Source organism: Schistocerca cancellata, chromosome 1 (genome assembly GCF_023864275.1).
Source record: "Schistocerca cancellata isolate TAMUIC-IGC-003103 chromosome 1, iqSchCanc2.1, whole genome shotgun sequence".
NCBI lineage: Eukaryota > Metazoa > Arthropoda > Insecta > Orthoptera > Acrididae > Schistocerca > Schistocerca cancellata.
The window spans coordinates 1,099,536,270-1,099,558,224 of record NC_064626.1 but is presented as its reverse complement, the minus strand read 5'-3'; positions in this window follow the sequence as shown (position 1 = coordinate 1,099,558,224).

The following is a 21,955-nucleotide window of genomic DNA, read 5'->3' as shown; positions in this document are numbered from 1 at the left end:
TATACATATTTTCTACATCGAATGAAATCAGTGATGCTGTGTGTGGTACCTGTATGTTTTCTATTAGGTTTCCTGTGTTTATCACTGTTCTGTTGTTTTCTACTTTATAGTGTTTTGTAACTAACTTTTGGAGGTGTTTGGCTATGCAGTATGTTGGGGCTTTCTTGAAGTTTATAACAGCTCTCATTGGCATTCCATCTTTATGTACTTTCGGTTGACTGCGGAGTGTTGGTGCTTGTGGGTTTTTCTGTGTTAAGTAGTATTTCTGTTTGTCTGAGAGTGTGTGTTCAATGTTTTTCAGTGTTCGCTTCACATTTGCCTGGAATCGTGTGGGTGGATCTGACTTCAGTTTTTGTATGGCATTGGTGTTTATGTATTCCTTGGTTTTTGTGATGTATTGCTCTTTATCCATGAGTACTGTTACATTTCCCTTGTCTGCTCTTGTTATTAATACGTTATTGTTTGTTAACTTTTGTTTTAACCTTTTCATTGTGGCTGCTTCTGTTTGGTTGTTCTTATTGGGTGTCTGCTGTGTTTGTTTTATTATACCTTTTATTTCTTCTTTTACTAGTTCTCTTGTCAGTCCTATGTTTATTTCACAACTATTTTGTTGTTCTTCACTTGTAAAAATGTGTTCAGATTCTACTATGAGATTTTCTATGTATTGATTGTTCACTTTGCTATTGGTGCAGTGTTTCAAACCTTTTTCCAAGAGCATTTTTTCATTTTCGTGTAGTTCTGTCTGTTAGGTTAACTAAGCGTGGATGGAATGTGTGTTGGTGTTCATGTAGTTTCACATTTAAAATGTAAATGTATTTTTGCGTCTTTTTTACTGTTAGTTTCATTATCTTCTGTTTATGTTTGTTTTGTAAATGTTTCATTGTTGTGTATGTGTTGTGTTCAGTTTTTTCTACTAGTGCCATCAAAACTGCGGCGTTTCCTACGTTTTTTGCCAATTCTAGATGAGTCTCATAGAGCATCATGTTTAGGTGCTGTTTTTTCGAATAGAGCTTCTTAATTGCATTAAAACAAACGTTCAGTGCATAGTGCTGTGGAATGTCGAAAAAGCCGCAAATTGGCGATCATAAGAAGAAGAACAACACCAAAAATGCAACAGGAGCGTAATATGTAAGAAATTGTCCACGTAATTTGTAAGTACAGTTCAAAACATTACTACTTAATAGGAAATACCAACCACCAGAACTGTTTATAACCTATAGGCACAGTGACAAAAATGTAAATAAAATAAGTAAAAATTATCAAAATACCGTAATTTTACACGCAACTGAGGAAGACAGGACTACAAAAGTTGAAGATATCAGATTCTACATTGTCAGACATTTTAGCTCTAGTGAGCTCTATTTCTTAATATTGTAAATATTATTTTTATCTAATGACGTATTATTTACCGCAATTACCTCGATATTATTGTTTTCCACAATGCTTTTCTCAGACTATGACTATTCTAATTTCTAAACAGGAAATATTAAACTTTATTAACGATAACTAAGTTTCGCCATAAGTTGGCAAATTCCATTGTGTTTTCTTTGCAAAAGATATCTGTCATGAAACTTGTAAATGTACAAAATAATTTTTCTAAATGATAACCTGAATTGTAAAAAAAAGTTTTTCACAAAATTATTTATTAGTTAGATTTCCAGAATCTCAGATATTCTATATTTCATCGTTAATCGACCCCACTTCTGGACACTAATAAGAAAAATACTTTTCTTTGGAAAGTTTTACCCTGATCTTTAAGAGTTAGCTGTTATACAAACAAAAAAACGATGTATTTACCACTGGATGACTTCTTCCAGAATTTTGCTACAGAAACTACAAATGGTATATCTCTAGTTGCTAACTTAATTTAAAAAGTTACTATTTACTGTCAACAGAAGTCATCTCAAATATAAAATATTCTCTCTACTTAACAAGATTTAACATTCTTTCAAGTAATATAAATAGAAGGTTATATTTTACGATAAAAATGATTAATCATAGTATGATTGCTATATGACGCCCCATTGACAAAATGACAATGTGTGACATATAGAAAAACAAGTCAAAGAATGTCAAAGTCAAAGATGTGAGTCTTGTGATGTATAGCAATACAAGTAAAAGAACTTCAGTCAAAGACGACAGTTTTGTACATATAAAGCAAAAGAGTAACAGGATTGATGAATGTAATAATATACAATATTTGACAATCCGGTCAAAATATGAGCATGTAAAATACAAGCTACAGTGCAGTCCATGAAAAACAATCAGTCAAGTAATTTTTGACGAAAGTAAACATTAAAGTAAATTAATATTGAGGAAATACAATTCTTTGGAGTGAAGAAAAACAAAAGGAGTGTAGAATCTGTAGATGCAAATCATCTAAAAATTTTATCCATGTGCCACAATCTAACCAATTTGTTTTTGTTTGTTTGTTTGTTTGTTTGTTTGTTTGTGTGTGTGTGTGTGTGTGTGTGTGTGTGTGTGTGTATGTGTGTGACGAAACAAGGTTTACATAAAAATGTTACTAAATTAGTTTTAAGAATATGTCATTCAATGCCTACGTAATTAAAATTCCATTTGTCATACAGATAAAAATTTATAAAGAGTTATGGTACATATGATGGAAAGTCAAAGTAAAACACATATGTGTAAAAAACATATAAACTGTTACACATACGAAGATTATGATATCCAGTGTCTATACAACCACGAAATGTAATTCAAATCCCAATTGTGAGACACATAAAAATTCAAAAAATGTGTATGAATGATGTTTCGTGATTGTAACAGTTGTTTCTTCACACCCGCCCACACGCACACACACACACAAACAGACACAGGCAAACAAAAAACAAGTTGGCTAGATTGTGGCACATGCATAAAATATTAGATGCTTTACATGTACATATTCTATATTCCTTTTGTTTTTCTTCACTCCAAAGAATTGTATTTGCTTAATATTAATTCACTTTAATTTTTAAAATTAATGTTTCTTAGCTCAGGATTCCGCATGACATCTGTTCTTTCGGATATGTCCGAAAGAACTGATACTACTCATTCATATAACTGATATGCGTCGATGGGCAATGGACCCAACTTCTTCAGTGCAGATACACAAATACGTCTGAACTCCTGTGGAAATCTCAGAAGAGCGAAAGGGAATATAATGGACAGGGAACGCGGAGAGGTGGCGCTCAGTGGAAACATGGATAGGCTGTGAGGTGTGCCGAGATATATTCTGCGCAGTTGCAGTGCAGGCGGCGCAGTAGTTAGCGCAACTGCCTACTAAGAAGCAAAGTCCGAATTCCAGTCCACTCCGTTACAGATTTTCACTCATCACCACTAATTCCATATAATCTCCTGTTGTAGCTGACAGCAGTGATCCCATCTAATTTTTACAATTAATGAGGAATCAAGTGTTTTGTTGGAAGCAGAGGTATGTTGTCATGATGAAAACCAGATAATGATGGAGCAAGATGACTTGTTTCAAGAATATGGAATGTTTGTCTGATGGAAAATGGTTAACAGATTTTTGTAGCGTGGAGGCATGTTGTTCTGATGGGAAATGCTTAAAAGATTTTTGTAACATGAAAAAATGACAGTTATGACTATTCAGATGAACTGGTTAGTATGGTGATGTAAAGTTATATACAATCCAGAGAAGTTAGAAAAGGAGAATACTAATGTTGACATTGGCTAAACTCATATGCGAGAGAGTTGGAAAGAAAGAAGATGAAAAGAAAAAGTTGTATAAAAATTTTCTGGATTTCTATGTAATTTATGTCTATATTAAGTCAAAACACTAAGATGAAGATAGTGCAAAGCATTGTGGCTTCACTACAGTATTTCCACCAAATGAGTGTCTATACATGAATTGTAATGGAGGAACTGGTATAAGCATTGGTAACTATATTATGTTGTAAATATTGTCAAAAATGATTTGTACTAGATGTAAGTCAGTTTTGAAAGAACTTAATCTACTTAAGGAAAATATTTCAGTTATCTAAGTAAATAAACAAAGCTCTTGCAAGAACTACAGAGTTCGCTGAATTTTTTTAGAAATGTTTCGATTTCTTTACTTATGGTTTCATGTAAATTTAATAGGGTTTCACTTTAACGCACTAGTAAGAGGAAAGTCTTTGTTATTTTAAATAACTGAAAAACGGAATTTAATAAACATATGTAATAATGATTCATTTCAGAAAGTTGTAACTGTTATTTGGAGGCTTAGATGGAACTTTATTGCGTACTTGGGTGCCATGCGTATATGAGATACTAGTGTAAAAAGAGAAAAAAGATATGACGCAAATGATGTGCCAGAATTAAGATAAGAGAGAATTTAATTGATGTAAAATAAAGAGACGCCGTTTATAGCAAAAAAGGAAACTTATATAAATATTGTAAAAAGCACAGGAAATAGAAGTTTCTTTCTTGTGTGACAAACTAATTTCCTATGAAAAACTATTTTGATGTACTTGGAAGCAATGCAATTTTTTCAAACCACAGGCTAGGTTAATTTTAGAACTACCAGATCTGAAGCCAGGGAAATGTAACGTAGTATATTTTGATTTTGGTCCGATGTTTCAGTTTACGTTCTCGAAATTTTTATTTGCAAAAAAAAAAAAAAAAAAAAAAAAAAAGGAAAAGAAAGAAAAAGTGTTTGTGACGCGTAGCGGCTTATCTCGTGCCTATTGAGATCGTAACAGCAGCGAACGATTGTGCAGTACGACTCACGCACAGACAGGTAGCATTAGATGCCCGAGAGTGTGTAGTTTCTATGCGATCTGGTAGATACTGTTACAGCTGCAGTCCACATATTTTCAGCATAGCCGCACACATTTTGGGAACGCGAAATTTCTTTTGTGTAGAAAGATTAGCACAGTCTGGGCTTCGACCTCATAGTGATCAGGCCTACTGATATGCGCTCCGTTGGAAATGATTAACATTGTGATATTACGGTGCCGAAATGTTTGAGACGTGTCGTAAAGTGTGGAAGAGAGTTAGATTTGATGCGCGGTGTGAAATTCAGAAGTTTTGGTGACCTTTTAAGTAACTAAATTCCGCGTGGCGTATTGCTCACTCACGAACGTGAATGATGTGCGCGTTTGGAATTTTCAAACTTCATACAGCTTAGAGTAAAGCTTGGTAGTAATTGGTGTATGCAAGCTTACCGTAATACGGTGGAATTTTACGCACACAATTACGTTCATTTAACTGTTCCTTCCACAGATAATACAATTTTTGTGCGGCTTGTGGTTACGAGGTGTAAAGCTGTTTTTTTCTTTTTTTTTCTATAGCGCTATCCAATTGAGAACTGCATTTCAGTAAGTCCAAGGAGGCGTGCATATGAGAAGAGATTCACCACAAGTGAGTGGAATTTCATAAGCAGCCGAAACACACCGCGCCGCCGTAACTCATGGTTATGGGGACACCTGAAGGATCACGTGTATCAGGGACATCTAAGGGCAGTTCTTAGATGTGTGGCCTTCCAGATCCTCCTACTTAAATCCCTGTGACTTCTGGTCGTGGGAATATCTGAAAGATCGTGTCTATCGGGCATGTATCTCAACTTTTCCTGATCTGAAGGATGGCAGTTTTTTAGTCATTAGTCTCTAACTGGTTTGATGTCCACCACGAATACCTCTCCTACGCCAGCCTCTTCAGTTTAGACTAGAACTTGCAACATATGTCATCAATTATTTGCTGGATGTATTCCATTCTCAGTGTCCCCTGAGGATTTACTCTCTACAACTTCCTCTGGTATCATCGAAGTTACTCAGTAATGTCTTAATGGATGAACTACCATCCTGTCCATCTTGTCAGTGTTTTCCATATATTCCCTTTCTCGTCGATTCTCCAAAGAAACTCATCATTCCTTATCACCCCACCCAATTTTCAACATTCTTCTACAGCATCACAACTGAAATGCTTCAATTCCCTTCTTTCCCGGTTTTCCAACAGTCCTTGATTCAGTACCATACAACTCTGTGCCCCATACGTACATTCACCGCAAACGAAGGCGTATGTTTGATAATAGCAGACTTCTCTTGGCCAGGAATGCCCTGTTCGCTAGTGCTAGTATGCTACTCTGTCCTCACTGCTCCGTCCGTCGTTGATTAGTTTGCTGCCTAGATAGTATAACTTCATCTACTTCGTGGCCATCAATCTTGACGTTAAGTTTCTCGCTGTTCTCATTTCTGCTACTGCTCATTACTTTGGTGTTTCTTCGATTTACTCTCAGGCCATATACTCCAATCATTAGAATGCTCATTCCATTCAGCAGATTACGTATTCTCCTTCACTTTCACTCAGCGAATCGTATCATTGATATCCTTTGACCTTGAATTTTAATTCCACTCCTAAATCTTTCTTTTATTTACATCATTGCTTCTCTGACGCATAGATTGAATAGTAAGGGCGAAAGACTACGTCCCTGTGTTACACCTTTTTTTATTTCGAGCACTTGGTTCTTGGTCGCCCACTCATATTATTGCCTATTGGCTCTTGTACAAATTGTATATTATACGTCTCTTCCTACAACGTACCCCTGTTTTTCTCAGAATTTTGAACATCTTGCACAGTTTTACACTGTCGAACGCTTTTTCTAGGTCGACAAATCGTATTAACGTCTCTTCATTTTTCGTTAGGCTTGCTTCCATTATCAATCGCAACGCCAGAACTGCCTCTCTGGGGCCTTTATCTTCCCTAAAGCCAAAAAAGTGGTCTAACATCCTTAATTTTCCTTTGCATCTTTCTGTATATTGTTATTGTCAGCAGCTTGGATGCATGAGCTATTAAGCTAATAGAGCGATAAATCTCGCACTTGTTGGCTCTTGCGATCTTCGGAATTGTGTGGATGATGTTCGTCTGAAACTCGGATGGTATATCAGCAGACTCATATACAGGGTGTTACAGAAAGGTACGGCCAAACTTTCAGGAAACATTCCTCACACATAAAGAAAGAAAATATGTTATGTGGTCATGTGTCCGGAAACGCTTACTTTCCATGTTAGAGCTCATTTTATTACTTCTGTTCAAATCACATTAATCATGGAATGGAAACACACAGCAACAGAACGTACCGGCGTGACTTCAAACACTTGTTACAGGAAATGTTCAAAATGTCCTCCGTTAGCGAGGATACATGCATCCACCCTCCGTCGCATGGAATCCCTGATGCGCTGATGCAGCCCTGGAGAATTGCGTATTGTATCACAGCCGTCCACAATACGAGCACTTTTGGTACCGGGGTTGCGTAGACAAGAGCTTTCAAATGCCCCCATAAATGAAAGTCAAGAGGGTTGAGGTCAGGAGAGCGTCTAGGCCATGGAATTGGTCCGCCTCTACCAATCCATCGGTCACCGAATCTGTTGTTGAGAAGCGCACGAACACTTCGACTGAAATGTGCAGGAGCTCCATCGTGCATGAACCACATGTTGTGTCTTACTTGTACAGGCACATGTTCTAGCAGCACAGGTATGAAATCATAATAACGTGGTCCATTGAGCGTAGGTGGAAGAACGAAACTAAAATGAGCTCTAACATGCAAATTAAGCGTTTCCGGACACATGTCCACATAACACGTTTTCTTTATTTGTGTGTGAGGAATGTTTCCTGAAAGTTTTGCCGTACCTTTTTGTAACACCCTGTATCCTACACACCAACGTGAACAGAAGTTTTTTGTCACTTCCTCCAACAGCTTTAGAAATTCTGGTGGAATGTTATCTGTCTTTTCTGCCTTATCCGATCTTAAGTCTTCCAAATCTCTTTTAAATTCTGAGTCTATTACTGGATCCCTTAGACGAAGACACGTCGTTCTGATTATAGCGTAAGTGCTGCCAACAACTGTTACGAATGCAGCATATTGCTCAATCAGGAGACCATACAGAACACTTGTAATTTCTGACCACACCTTAAGAATCGTGCCCGCACCACCTTTATAATATTCGTCTTCGTTGCTCCTCTTTTCGTGCACCCACGACACACCCCAAAATTTTACAGACCCATAATTTCACTTCGTGACAGAAAGTGGAACAATTATTCTTTTATCATACTCTGCGAGCGCAGTGATTAATGAACGTACCTACGATGTTTCAAGGTCCTCAGATGTACATAGTACGCACTGCAGTACTCGAAACACCGTCGTTTTAATTATAACCACCCAATATAATGAATAGGATTATATACTCCAGAAGGGGCAGATATATTTTCCCTGGAGTTACTTCAGGAAAACTGATACGAATTTAAGTGAGTTAGGTCCATATCGAATCGCACCAGTAATACTTACCCCTTCAACTTACGCGAAGGATGATGAGACGCGTTTCACAAACATCGTGGTCCAGATATTGACTATTGAAACAACGATGATAGGCGAAGTATCGGTACACGGATAGAAACAAACGTAATGTCATTCGCACATGCCAGTCAGTGATTCTTTCGAAGAGTACGTAAGAATCTCTCATCCACGAATAAGGTCGATTGCAAAGGTCAAATCCGAAAGACTGTCGAGCTTCTTTCAACCTGAAGGCCCTAGCAAACTGGAATAGCGGAGAGAACTTCAGGTGCACTTTCAGTGTTGGTTTCGACATCCATCACGAGAGTGCCACAGAAATATTCAGCCGATGATAATTGGAGACGCTTTAACGAAGAATATGTACATTACGAGAGCGACTTTACGAGAGCTATCCTTCAACATTCCCATCCACATATTGGCACCCTCATTTAACTGTTCTCAGTTTCCCTAAATATCTTTATAAAACGAGGGAATGATTTCTTTGAAATAGGGAACGTCCGATTTCCCGCTCATTGTTCCTGCTACGTCACTAATGACGTCGTAATGGTCGGGACGTTAAAGCCTAATATTTGTCCCTTCTTTCTTTCGGGCGTAATTTGGGCAGAGAGAGGATTGGAGGAGATGGGGGGCGAGGAGATGGATCTTAAGCTACACAAATTCCGCTAAGCACCATCAGCTAGTGAAGTGCACTTATTCCTGTCACATAACGAACTGAAAAATTGAAACCATTAGGTATGGTATTTGATTTATCGATTGCATTCGGGGGGAGGGGTGCGGGAGGTGGACTGAGGAAAAAATTATAAGATTATGAATATGAGACTAAAGTTCATGAATGACTCCATTAGAGTATAAGAAGGAAAAAACGGAGAGAACGGAGTTGTTGGTTACTGGCAACCGAAAGACATGTGGTCGGGTGATCTTGATAATGCCTCAGTATACCGATTATGGTCCACTAATTTCTATGGTGTTCATCAATGATTTTCCACTGAACGTGATACATTATTGAATTTTTCTATTAGCAAAATATGGAACCGTTGCTATGAAAGGTCTGAAACATAGTTTGATTGGTTTAGTAAGTAGATTAGGGTGTAACATGAACAAATTGCTTCTTTTTCTTTTGAGTCATCAGTGTTCTGACTGGTTTGATGCGGCCCGCCACGAATTCCTCTTCTGTGCCAACCTTTTCACCTCAGAGTAGCACTTGCAACCTACGTTCTCAGTTACTTGCTGGCTGTATTCCATTTCGTATCTTCCTCTGGATTTTTATACTTTAAAGCTCCCTTTAGCGCCATGGAAGTCATTCCCTGATGTCTTAACTGACGTCTTACTATCCTTGTCAGTGTTTTCCACATATTCTTTTCCTTTCCGATTCTGCACTGAAGCTCCTCATTACTTACCATATCAGTTCACCCAATTTTCAACATTCATCTATAGCACCACATCTCAAATGTTTCGATTCTCTTCTGTTCTGATTTTCCCACAGTCCGTGTTTCACTACTATACGATCTTGAGCTCCAAACGTACATTCTCATAAATTTCTTCATCTGATTTAGGCCTATGTTTGATACTATTAACTCCACTTGACAAGAAATGTCCATTTCGCCAGTGCTAGCCTGCTTTTGATGTCCTCCTTGCCCCGTCTGTCATTGGTTATTTTGCTGCCTAGGAAGCCAAATTGCTTCATCTACTCCGTGACCAACAATCCTGTTTCTCGCTGTTATCATTTCTGTTACTTCTCACTGCTTTAGTTTTTCTTCGATTTACTCTCAGTTCATATTCTATATCAACTAGACCGTTCATTTCATTCAGCAGATCATGTAATTCTACTCGACTTTCACTCAAGGCAGCAACGTCATCAGCGAATCATATCACTGATACCTTGCACCTTGAATTTTATTTCCACACCTAAACCTTTCGTTTATTACAAACAATCCTGTTGGACGAACATCCGCAACTCAGCATTATACCGGAGGCTGAAAATACCGCTTCAGCTGTAAATTTCTTTTATAATCACACCAAACCGGTTGTGTGATAATAAAAGAAAAAAAATGGTTCAAATGGCTCTGAGCACTATGGAACTCAACATCTTAGGTCATAAGTCCCCTAGAACTTAGAACTACTTAAACCTAACTAACCTAAGGACATCACACACACCCATGCCCGAGGCAGGATTCGAACCTGCGACCGTAGCAGTCCCGCGGTTCCGGACTGCAGCGCCAGAACCGCTAGACCACCGCGGCCGGCGATAATAAAAGAAATTTACAACTGTAGTGGAATTTTCAACCTCTGGCTTTCTTTTATTTCCATCATTGCTTCTTTGATGTGTGTATTGAACAGTAGGGGCAAAGACTACAACAGCGTCTTACACCTTTTTTAATCCGAGCACTTCGTTCTTATTATTCCCTCTTGGCTCTTAAACATATTTCACATTACTCTTCTCTCCCTGTAGCTTACCCCCTTTTCTCAGAATTTCGAACATCTTGCACCGTCTTACTTTCTCGAACCCCTTTTTTCAGGTCGACAAATCCTATGAACGTATCTGGCTTCCATTATCAACCGCAGTGTCAGAATTGCCTCTCTGGTGCCTTCCTAAAACCAAACTTATCATCATCTAACACATACTCAGTTTTCTTTTCCTTTCTTCTGTACATTATTATTATAAGGAACTTGGATGCATGAGCTGTTAAACTGACTGCGATAATTCTCGCACTTTTCAACTCTTGCAATTATCGGAATTGTGTAGATGATATTTTTCCTACGATCGGATGGTATGTCTCCAGACTCATACATTCTACACACCAAGATGAATAGTCTTTTTTTGCCACTTCCCCCAATGACATTAGAAATTCTGATATAATGTTATCTATCCCTTCTGCCTTATTCGATCTTAAGTCCGTCAAAGCTCTTTAAATTCAGATTGTAGTACTGGATTGGATTCCCTATCTTTTCTATATCGACTCATGCTTCTTTATCGATCACATCAGAAAACTCTTCCCCTTCATAGAGGCCTTCAATGTACTCTTTCCACCTACCCTCTGTTCTCTGAATTTAACAATGGAATTCCCGTTGCACTCTTAATGTTACCACGTTACGTTTGGTAATCGGTCTTTATTCTCTACTGGAAACATTTTGAAAGTCTTTAATGATGATTTAGAAGTTGGTTCGAACCGCTGGTAAACTTGTTGACTCGCCTAATAAACGCCACAGTGAATAACCACCACAATCATGTTTCACACGTTTAAGATACGTACCAGTAACAGTATTTTACTCGTCACTCATAGTTCAATGCATATGACTTATGTTTCATATGACATACTGGTTTCTGATGAATCAATATAAGCACGTACCACTTTTTACAGTAATTATTTCTGGTTTTCCTTCCTAAGTAAATAGCAGTGAAGACATTCTGTCTGACGTCTTCTATGAAGGAATTTTACTGTCAGGAGTCAATGAAAGTGAAAGAGTTTTACCTGGATTGGCTCCATACAAACATTATTTTACTACACATTGACGGAAACGGAAACTGTAATCCGACCAGTCCAGTTGGAAGTCGTATGACTGTCCTCCCATTACGTAAGTGATGAAGAAGAAAGGTCAGTTAGGATCCGTACATTCTTCAGAGCGTTTGTGGTGTGAACAGTAGTGTATGGCCTGCCCTTACCCAGCTGTAATATGATATTGGGTATCATTATCACGAAGAGTTCATGAAAGGTAAGTCAATAGAGTTCACCAGCCTTACCACGTACTGGCGGGCTTTAGGCAGTCTCGTTTCAACACCTGTCACATAATCCTTATTGTTCTAGCCAACAGTTTCCTACATTGTGGCTTCAGGTGTTGCGTTGGTATCGGTCTTCACAATCTCTCCTTTCAGTGACCTTTAACCATATCGTCCACGGACACACTGATGTCGGTCTGATCGCCAAAAACTGAAGCAATGCTCATGTCTGAACACCACAGAATGCCAGTCAATTTCCAGTTGACTCTGACTCTGCAACATGCAAGTCTCTGTCCTCTGTGGTTTGATTTCAGCGGCAAACGACGCATGGGAACTCGAGATCTCAGCCCAGCATCCAGTTGCCAGTCTCCAACACTGCGTAGTGACAATCTGCGTTTATTCTCCGCCCACATTTCTGCTGTTGTCACCTATCTATTGGTCAGAGTAAGTCGAAAAAGCGTAAGATCTTCTCGTGTTGTGGTCCTTCAGGAAGAACCAGTTTCTATCTTCTTGTCACGCTATTGCTCTGAGTCCACTTCGTCAACATTCGTTCTCCACTCATTGCAATATAGTCAATTAACTGTGTGATCTGTCAGTACCATACTCCCGCGTACATCTTGCTAATGACTGAGCCTTCCCCAAAGTCTGAAAGATGCCGATAATGTGCATGTGCACGTCCTCTACTCAAGCTCGGTTGCGATCTAATACTGAATACTTCCAGTGACTTTAGCCATTTTTTATCTGTACGAATGACGTTTTCTTGAATTGAAATTGAGACAGTGTACGGATGAAATTTTAATCAACTTATTTCCCATTCGAGAAGATATTGTACTTAGAGATTCGTAGCGTTCTATCAAGGTTCAGTGACGTTAAAATTGCCATTTCCGTCAGCGTACTTACGGGACCTGCGCTGTCACGTCTGTTCTGTAGCTGTCAGTTCAGTCCGATGTGGCCATATCTGATCTGTCACGGATCGTACTCGCCGACTGGAGCTGACGTTTACTCAATTAAACGTGCTACATCAAAGGGACAACGCATCTGCAAATTGGTTCTCAGGCTCCGATTGCTGGGGGGAAGGTAGAGTTATGAACACGCCTACTAGCAACCGCTACTTCGGCTAACACATTACGGTAATTAACTCGAGCCTCTTCCGTAATCTATTCAGTCTTAGAGATCAGTTAATCGGTCGATTCAATATGCTTAGCAAACCATTTCAGACATTACGTGATATTCACTGCCCCGAGACTACTAATTCTGCATGTTATTTCACTGTATACTCATTTTATAGAAGTAACGTGGTATATCAACGTACAGTGGGGATCAATTAATGGCATAACGAGAGTAGGATTCATAATTAATACGTAGGTAAGACGAGAGTGACTTACTGTGAAGAGTTCAGTGATAGGATTGTCTCGTCAAAATCCATAGCAAACCAACACCGACAACGACAGTTCATGTATATATGCTGACGTCACAAGCCGAAGAAGAAGTGATACAGAAAGTATATGAAGTAATTGAAAGGCTCATTCAGAACGTAAAGGCAGATGAAACTCTAATAGTCAGGGGAGACTGAAATGCGGTTTTAGAGTTCAAGCAAAGTATAAGAGAGCATATATGACTTGGTACTGGGAGTGAGAGAGGAGAGAGACTGCTTCAGTTCTGCAACGAATTTCAGGTCGTAGTAAAGAATACATTGCTCACAAGAGGAAGAGGAGAAACAGGGAGATACGGGAACATACCAAAGAGATTACATCGTGAACAGGAAGAGACTCCGAAATTAGACACTGGATTGTAAAGTGTAACGAAGAGCAGATATAGACTCAAATCACAATTTAGTCGTGCAGAAGAGTAGGCTGAAGGTTGAGAGACTAGTAAAAAAAAATCAAAATGCAAAGAAGTTGCTTATGGAAATACTAGGGAAAGAGGAGATACGTTTGAAGTTCTCTGAAGCTATAGATTGTGAGATAGGGAATAGTTCAATTGTCCATTCAGATGAAGAGGAATGGACGTCTCTAAAAGAAGCAGGCACAGAAGTTGGAAAGAAAACTATAGCTACAAAAACCTTAAATGCCAAGAAACCATGGATGTCACAACAAATATTTCAGTTGATCGATGAACGAAGGAAGCACAAAAATGTTCTGGGAAATTCAGGTTTACAGAAATACAAGTCAAATAGGGATGAAAGAAAAAGGAAGCGCAGGTAAGCTAAGAAGAAATAGGTGCATGAAAAATGTCATTGTTGGAAGGACTGACTCAGCTTACAGGAAAGTCAATATAGCCTTTGGTAAAATTAAACGCAAGGGTGGTAACATTAAGAGTGCTACGGGAATCCCACTGTTAAATGCAGAGGAGAGAGCGGATAGATGGGAAGAGTATATTGAGGGCCTCTATGCGGGCGAAGGTATGTCGGACAGAAGAAGAAACAGGAGTCGATTGAAAAGAGATAACGGATTCAATATTAGAACCAGAATTTGAGAGCTTTGGAGGACTTAAGATCAAATGACGCCGAAGGGATACATTCCATCAGAATTTTTAGAATCACCGGGTATGCGGCAAAAAAGCGATTATTCACAGTGTGTGTAGAATGTATGAGTCAGACAATATAGTATCTGACTTCCGGAAAAACACAAAATTCCAATGATTGTAAGAGGCGACTAGTGCGAGTGTGTACACCATGCTCATAAATTAAGTGTAATCGGAGAATTTGGTGCCACACAACGTACCACTACACAAAACTCGCGCTAATAGCATAGGCACATAGGGAACACACACGACACAGATATGTAAGTTCACAGTATTGGTGATAAGTCGAGAAAACTGTCCCAAAACACATGTGCTACAAAACGCCTGTTTCCTGCACATGTACCCCGACATCAATATGGTATATGATCACCATGAACACGTGTACAGGCCGCACAACGAGTTGGTATACTCTGGATCAAGTGGTCGAGCAGCTGTTGGGGTACAGCTTCCCATTCTTGCACCAGTGCCTGTCGGAGCCCCTTGAAGCGGCTTAGGCGTTTGAAGACGTGCAGCGATACGTCGACCGAGAGCACCCTAGACGTGCTGGTTGGGGTTTAGGTCTAGAGAACAGGCAGGCCACTACATTCGCCTGAGATCTTCTGTTTCAAGGTGTTCCTCCACGATGGCAGCTCGGTGGGGCTGTGCATTTTCATCCATCAGGAGAAAAGCGGGACCCACTGCACCCCTGAAAAGGCGGACATAGTGGTGCAAAATGACGTCCCGATACACCTGACCTGTTACAGTTTCTCTGTCAAAGACATGCAGGGGTGTAGGTGCACCAATCATAATCCCACCTCACACCATCAAACCACGACCTCCATACATGTCCCTTTCAAGTACATTAAGGGGTTGGTATGTGGTTCCTGGTTCACGCCACATGAAAACCTGGGGAGAATCTAGAGAGGCAGCTTGAAGGTGGTTCATTGAACTTTCTGCCAGGCACTTTATTTTGAATAGCAGAGTAATCATGTAGATGTACATGTAGAACCCAGTGGTAGGTGACCTTTATCATTGTCAAAATATCGTGCAAGGTGTTAAAAACTGAGGTATGATTTTAAAGTTTTCAGCACTTCGACTGTGATACGCCGGTCTACGAGCACCGATGCCTCCACATCACTTGATATTTACGTGGAGACGTTTACCAAAGAGAAATTACATGTACAAACTCTGTCTGTGTTATATGTAAACGCCTAAATCAGAAAATTAATTATAAGACTGGCACACTTCCATAAGGTCCTAGCTAAACTACAATACGTCAACACGTGAATAAACGCAATGAAACTGTAAGGATCTAGCTGTGGATCCTAGAGGAGAATTGCATAATATAAAAATTAAAATGTTCTAAATGGTAACGTTTACATATTCAGTGACACAGATTACACTAACACATTGCATTTGGTTCACGATATGACGTTTGGTTACGAATAAGATAGTGGAAACCATGGACTGCCTTCTGGTGAGCATGTTTCATCTCGAAGATTTCCTTTATCCAAGTTCCGTCAATCTCGGCACTTGTCCTGTAAAATTTTGGAGGTATGTGTTCTTTTTCCCTTCAATTTCTTTAATAGACCTTCCGAGGCTCTGGTGTTGGGTAGCATCATGTTTATCGGTAGGTCTTCTAGGTCTTCAATGAGGACATTACCTCTCCAGCAAGTATGCAAGTCTCGATCCTGTTGGTTTGTACACGCGATCGCTTTGTTTTTAACGGGGGCCTTTACTCTTTCTGTTGTCGTTAAGTTTTCACTGAAAGAGATCTCCTGCGTTCAGTTTCACAGATAGTCGTTACTACTTACATTTCTTTCTCCGTTACATGTTTTGCTCTTGTTTATATCCCTAGGTCTTGAAGTCTGGTACGATTATCAATCTGCTCCCCCGTATGCATGTCTCAGCCGATACAGGTGCTCTTCTTCAATTTCTTAGGACTACCATTTCTGTTTTACCCTCATTTATTTCGCTGGCCTGGTGGGCGCACCAGTCCTCCGTATCGCCGGCCGAAGTGGCCGTGCGGTTAAAGGCGCTGCAGTCTGGAACCGCAAGACCGCTACGGTCGCAGGTTCGAATCCTGCCTCGGGCATGGATGTTTGTGATGTCCTTAGGTTAGTTAGGTTTAACTAGTTCTATGTTATAGGGGACTAATGACCTCAGCAGTTGAGTCCCATAGTGCTCAGAGCCATTTGAACCATTTTTCCTCCGTATCGTTTATTGATTCTTGTAGCTTTGCAATGTCCTTGACAACTATTGCAGTATCGTCTGCATATGCATATGAGATTATATCCTTCCTGTAGGGTATTCTCACAGTTTCTTCCGCTACCAGAGGAATCAGTGAGTCTCCCTGAATTACTCCGTTTCGGTGGAGTATCAGCTGTGATAGAGAGAAGTTGTCTGAGATCCTTATTTCGATCGCTAGTAGTATTACGGTTATGGTTCCTGTCAATGTATTGTTTCTCTTACGCTTTCCTCTAGGGTTTTGTCACTAGCTTTCTGTTTATGAATGCAAATGCTTTTGTGAAATCTGTAACCAGTACATTAAATTTTGTGAACATGTTGAAAGGTAAGATTCATGATTCTTTCTTTTTTTTATAGTCATCAGTCTTCTGATGCGGTCCGCCACAGATTCCTCCCGTGCATTAACCCTCCATCTCAGAGTAGCACTTGCAACCACCCACGTCCTAAATTACGTGCTGTATGTGTTCCAGTCTCTGTCTTCCTCTACAGTTTTTGCTCACTACAGCTCCCTCTAGCACCATGATGTCTGAACAGATATCCTACCATTCTGTCCTTTCACCTTGTCAGCATTTTCCACATATTTTTTTCCTCTCCGATTCTGCGCAGAAGCTCCTCATTCCTTACCTTATCGAGCCTCCTAATTTTCAACTTTCGTCTGTAGCACCACGTCTCATATGCTTGGATTCCCTTCTGTTCCGCTTTCTCTCAGTCCATGTTTCACTACCATATAATACTGTACTCCCAACGTACATGCTTAGAAATTTCTTCCTCAAATTAAGGTCTATGTCTGATACTAGCAGACTTCTCTTGGCCAGGAATGCCCTTTTTGCGAGTGCTAGTCCGCTTTTGATGTCCTCCTTGCTCCGTCCGCCATTGGTTATTTTGATGCTTAGGACGCAAAATTCCTAAACATCATCTACTTCGTGATTATCAATCCTGATGTTAAGTTTCTCGCTGTTCTCATTTCTAACTCTTTCGTCTTTCTTCGATTTCCTTTCAGCCCATATCCTACACTCATTAGACTGTTCATTTCATTCAACATATCATGTAATTCTTCTTCACTTTCACTGAAGACAGCAATGTCATCAGCGAATCCTATCATTGATATCCTTTTACATCAAATTTTAATTCCACAGCTCTACCTTTCTTTTATTTCCATCATTGCTTCTTCTAGGTGCAGACTGAACAGTAGGGGAGACGGACTACGTCCCTCCATTACGTTCTTTTGAATTATAATACTTCTTGGTCGTACACTCTCATTTTTCCCTCTTGGCTCCTGTACATACTGTATATTACACGTCTGTCCCTACAGCTTACTTATATTTTTCTCAGAAATTTAAACACCTTGAACGATTTTAGATTGTCGAACGCTTTTTCTAGGTGGATAAATCATATGAACGTGTCTTGATTTTTCTTTCGTCTTGCTTCCATTATCAACTGCAAACTCAGAATTGAATCCCTGGGGCCTATACCTTTCCTAAACCCAAACTGAATGTTATCTAACGCATCCTCAATTTCCTTGCCCATTCTTCCGTATATATTTTTTTTTCAGAAACTTGTGTACATGATTAAGCTGAATGTGCGATAATTCTCGCACTTCTCCTATTGTAGTCCTCGGAACTGTGGGGATGATATTTTTCCGATAGATGGTAACTCGCCAGTCTCATATAACCTGCACACTAACGTAAATAGTCGTTTCGTTGCCACTCCCCCAAATGATTTTAGAAATTCTCATGGAATGTTATGTATCCCTTCTATATTATTTTATCTTAAGCCGTCCAAAGTTCTCTTAAATTCTGATCATAATTCTGAATCCCTTATCTCTTTTAAATCAACTCCTATTTCTTCTTCTGTTAGACAAGTCCTCGATCGGACAGCGGCCTTCAATGTACTTTCTCCACCTATCCTCTTTCTCTCTCCTCTGAATTTAACAGTGCGACTCCCGTTGCACTCTTAATGTTAACACCCATGCGTTTAATTTTACCGAAGGCTATTTTGACGTTGCTGTAAGTTGAGTCAGTCCTTCCGACAATGAAATTTTTCATTCACCTATTTCGCCGTAGCTTCCCTGCGCTTCCTTTTTCTTTCATCCCTATGTGACTTGTATTTCTACATTCCTGATTTTCCCAGAACATTTTTGTACTTCCTTCACTCATCGATCAACTGACGTATTTCTTCTGTTACCCTTTCGCGGCCGAAGACTTCCGGCATAAGGTCACCCTCATTCTGCCAACGGCCTTGTCAAAGAGGGCGGAGGAGCGGACAGAGGTTCAGAGCACTCTCTTGTCCTAGGGGTGGGGAACTGCCCCTGAAGACGGAAGAATCAGCAAAGAAGATCAACGGCATGAGGATGCAGAAGACAATGAAACGACTGCATTTAAGACACGTAACGTGTATCCACAGGACATGTAGCCTGTAACTGAAGAAGTGTCATGATAATCTCTCCTTTAGCAAAAGATTCCGGAATAGTTCCCCATTCGGATCTCCCGGTGGGGACTGCCAAGGGGGAGGTTACCATGAGAAAAAGATTGAATAATCAACAAAATAATATTCTAACAGCGTGGAATGACAGAAGCTTGAACGTGCTAGGAAAACTAGAAAATATGAAAAGGGAAATGCAAAAGCTCAATCTAGATATAGTAGGGGTTAGTGAAGTGAAGTGAAAAGGAGACAAGAATTTCTGGTCAGATGAGTATATGGTAATATCAACAGCAGCAGAAAATGGTACAACAGGGGTAGGATTCGCTATGAGTAGGAAGGGAGGGCAGAGAGTGTTTTACTATGAACAGTTCAGTGAAAGGATTATTCTTATGAGAATCGACAGCACACCAGCAGCGACAACGATAGATGAGGTATACATCCCGACGTCGCAAGCTAAAGATGAAGAGATAGTATATAGAGATACTGAAAGGGTGACACAATGCGTGAGGTAGATGAAAATCTAATAGTCATGGGGGACTGAAACGCAGTTGTAGGGGAAGGATTAGAAGATAAAGTTACAGGAGAATACGGGCTTGGGACAAGGAATGAGAGAGGGGAAATATTAATTGAGTTCTGTAATAGACTTCAGCTAGTAATAGCGAATACTCTGTTCAGGAATCAGAAGAGGAGGAGTTATACTTGGAAAAGGCCGGGTGATATGGGAAGATTTCAGTTAGATTACATCATGGTCGGACAGAAATTCCGAAATCAGATACTGGATCGTAAAGGTGAACACAGACTACTCTGACGTGACGTGTTCCCACGTCACGTGAGGCAGCGTGGGACCACGTCAGACATGAAGCTGTGTTCACATTGGCCTGACGTATAGCAGCATAAAACAACTACTTCGTCGGCATTGTATTTTCCGACAGTTTGTTTTGAACCTGCAACCATGAATGTACTGCGTGTTTTTGACATGTTGGAAGAAGAAGAAGAAGAAATGGCTGCTCTGTGTATTGCATCCATTTGCTCGTCTAGAGAATGGGGCGAGACGAATTCGGGGAGTTCCAAAATTTAATGCCTTAACTAATAGAAGATGAAGAGTGGTTTAAGTGGTATTACAGAATGACAAAAACTGAATTCTACCATCTCCTGAGCTTGGTTGGTCCGATAATAGAAAAACGCTCCACTCAACTCAGGGAACGCATTCCGGCGGAGATACGACTTGCAGTTTGCTTGAGGTAAGTGCTAATACTTTATTGTATTATATATCTGGGAGGGAGAATAATTATCACGGAGACATTTTGGAATTTTTATTGATTTTCTTTTCACAAAGTGCGTTTTATTATACATCAGAAAAGTAATTACAAATTAGAAAAGTTTTCTTGCTTTTTCTCTTGCCAAGTGTAGGACAACGTTGAGTCCGTTGAGCAGTCCAAGCTGTGTTCAGACCGATGAGGAGATGGTGTTGAGGAGAACTGATAGAATGATGAAGGATTTGTATTAAGAGTATTGTGGTAACCAGGGTTCACCTGAAATGAGCTCCCACGTGCTGCTTGCAACGCTGCCCCCCAAAACATGTTGCTCACTTCCATCTTTAATTTGCTCATCAGGACGCAATGTTTTCACATTTTTCGCCATGCTGGGGAAAAAAAGTTCGCATTCATCGTCCACGTTGTCACTTGATGTAGCGTGTGCAGTTTGATAAAGTACTTGGGAGCGCAAGCGTTGGCTGTCTTTCATTATTTTAACCATTTCTTGTACGAATGACGACAAACGTTTTTTTTCCAACATAAAGCCTTACGGGCTTCGCTGAAGGTTGAGTAAAAGTTGTTGGAGAATCTGATACATTAGCAGTGGGATTGTCGATGGCCTCCGCCATTGTAGGGACTGCACTTTTCAGTAGATCGTTTCTTGGTGGATTGGGTTGGGAACTTTCTGACGAGGCCACTTGTGAGTCTGTTTCATCAATCGGACATAAGCCAGTTTCTTCTCGTGTTCCATCATAATATTCATTATTGGAGCTGTCTTCCGCATTTCCTCGAGTTTTCCTTGTTACGAGAGTTGGATTCAAAAAAGCCACTTTATCTTCAAATTTCCATTTGCTCAAATTCTTTGCTGCCTGACCTGATTTTGTGGCCCTATGGAATTTAGCATGGATGTACGCATTCCGCAGTCTATTCCAGTTGTCTTTACATTCATTACCTAGAACAGAGAAATTAGTTTAGAATTCTTGGCTAGTCTCTATAGTGCGTTTAAAATTAGTTGCGAATTTTGACGTTTGGCTTGCCGGAGGTGACGTGACTCCGTTACCCAGGCAACACCAATGGCGAGCCAGGCTTTCCCCCCGAGCCGCCACTGGTGTCGGTCTGTAAAGCATTCCTGTCGCCAGGCCGTAGGTAAACACTACCACAATTGTTTCTTTGCCGCCAAATAACGTTCTCTGTTCATTATTGTCGTTTCTCTACCGCTAAAGAATGTTTACCTGGCGGCCTGCTCCTTTTAAGCGTGGCGACGTCGCCACCTGCTGGCACGCGTTGGCAACAACACTCCCCTCCACTCGCTCCGTACCGAAGTGTCAAAAGTCGCAAGTAATTTTAAACGCAACATAGTTATCTATTAGTTATTCATTTATTCTCCTTTGGCGCTCAAAGACAAAGGTCGCTTAGTAGCCAAAGGACAATGTGAAGATTAATAATTCAATAAGTGGGCTTTTTTCACTGTTCAAATGGTTCAAATGGCTCTGAGCACTATGGGACTCAACATCTTAGGTCATA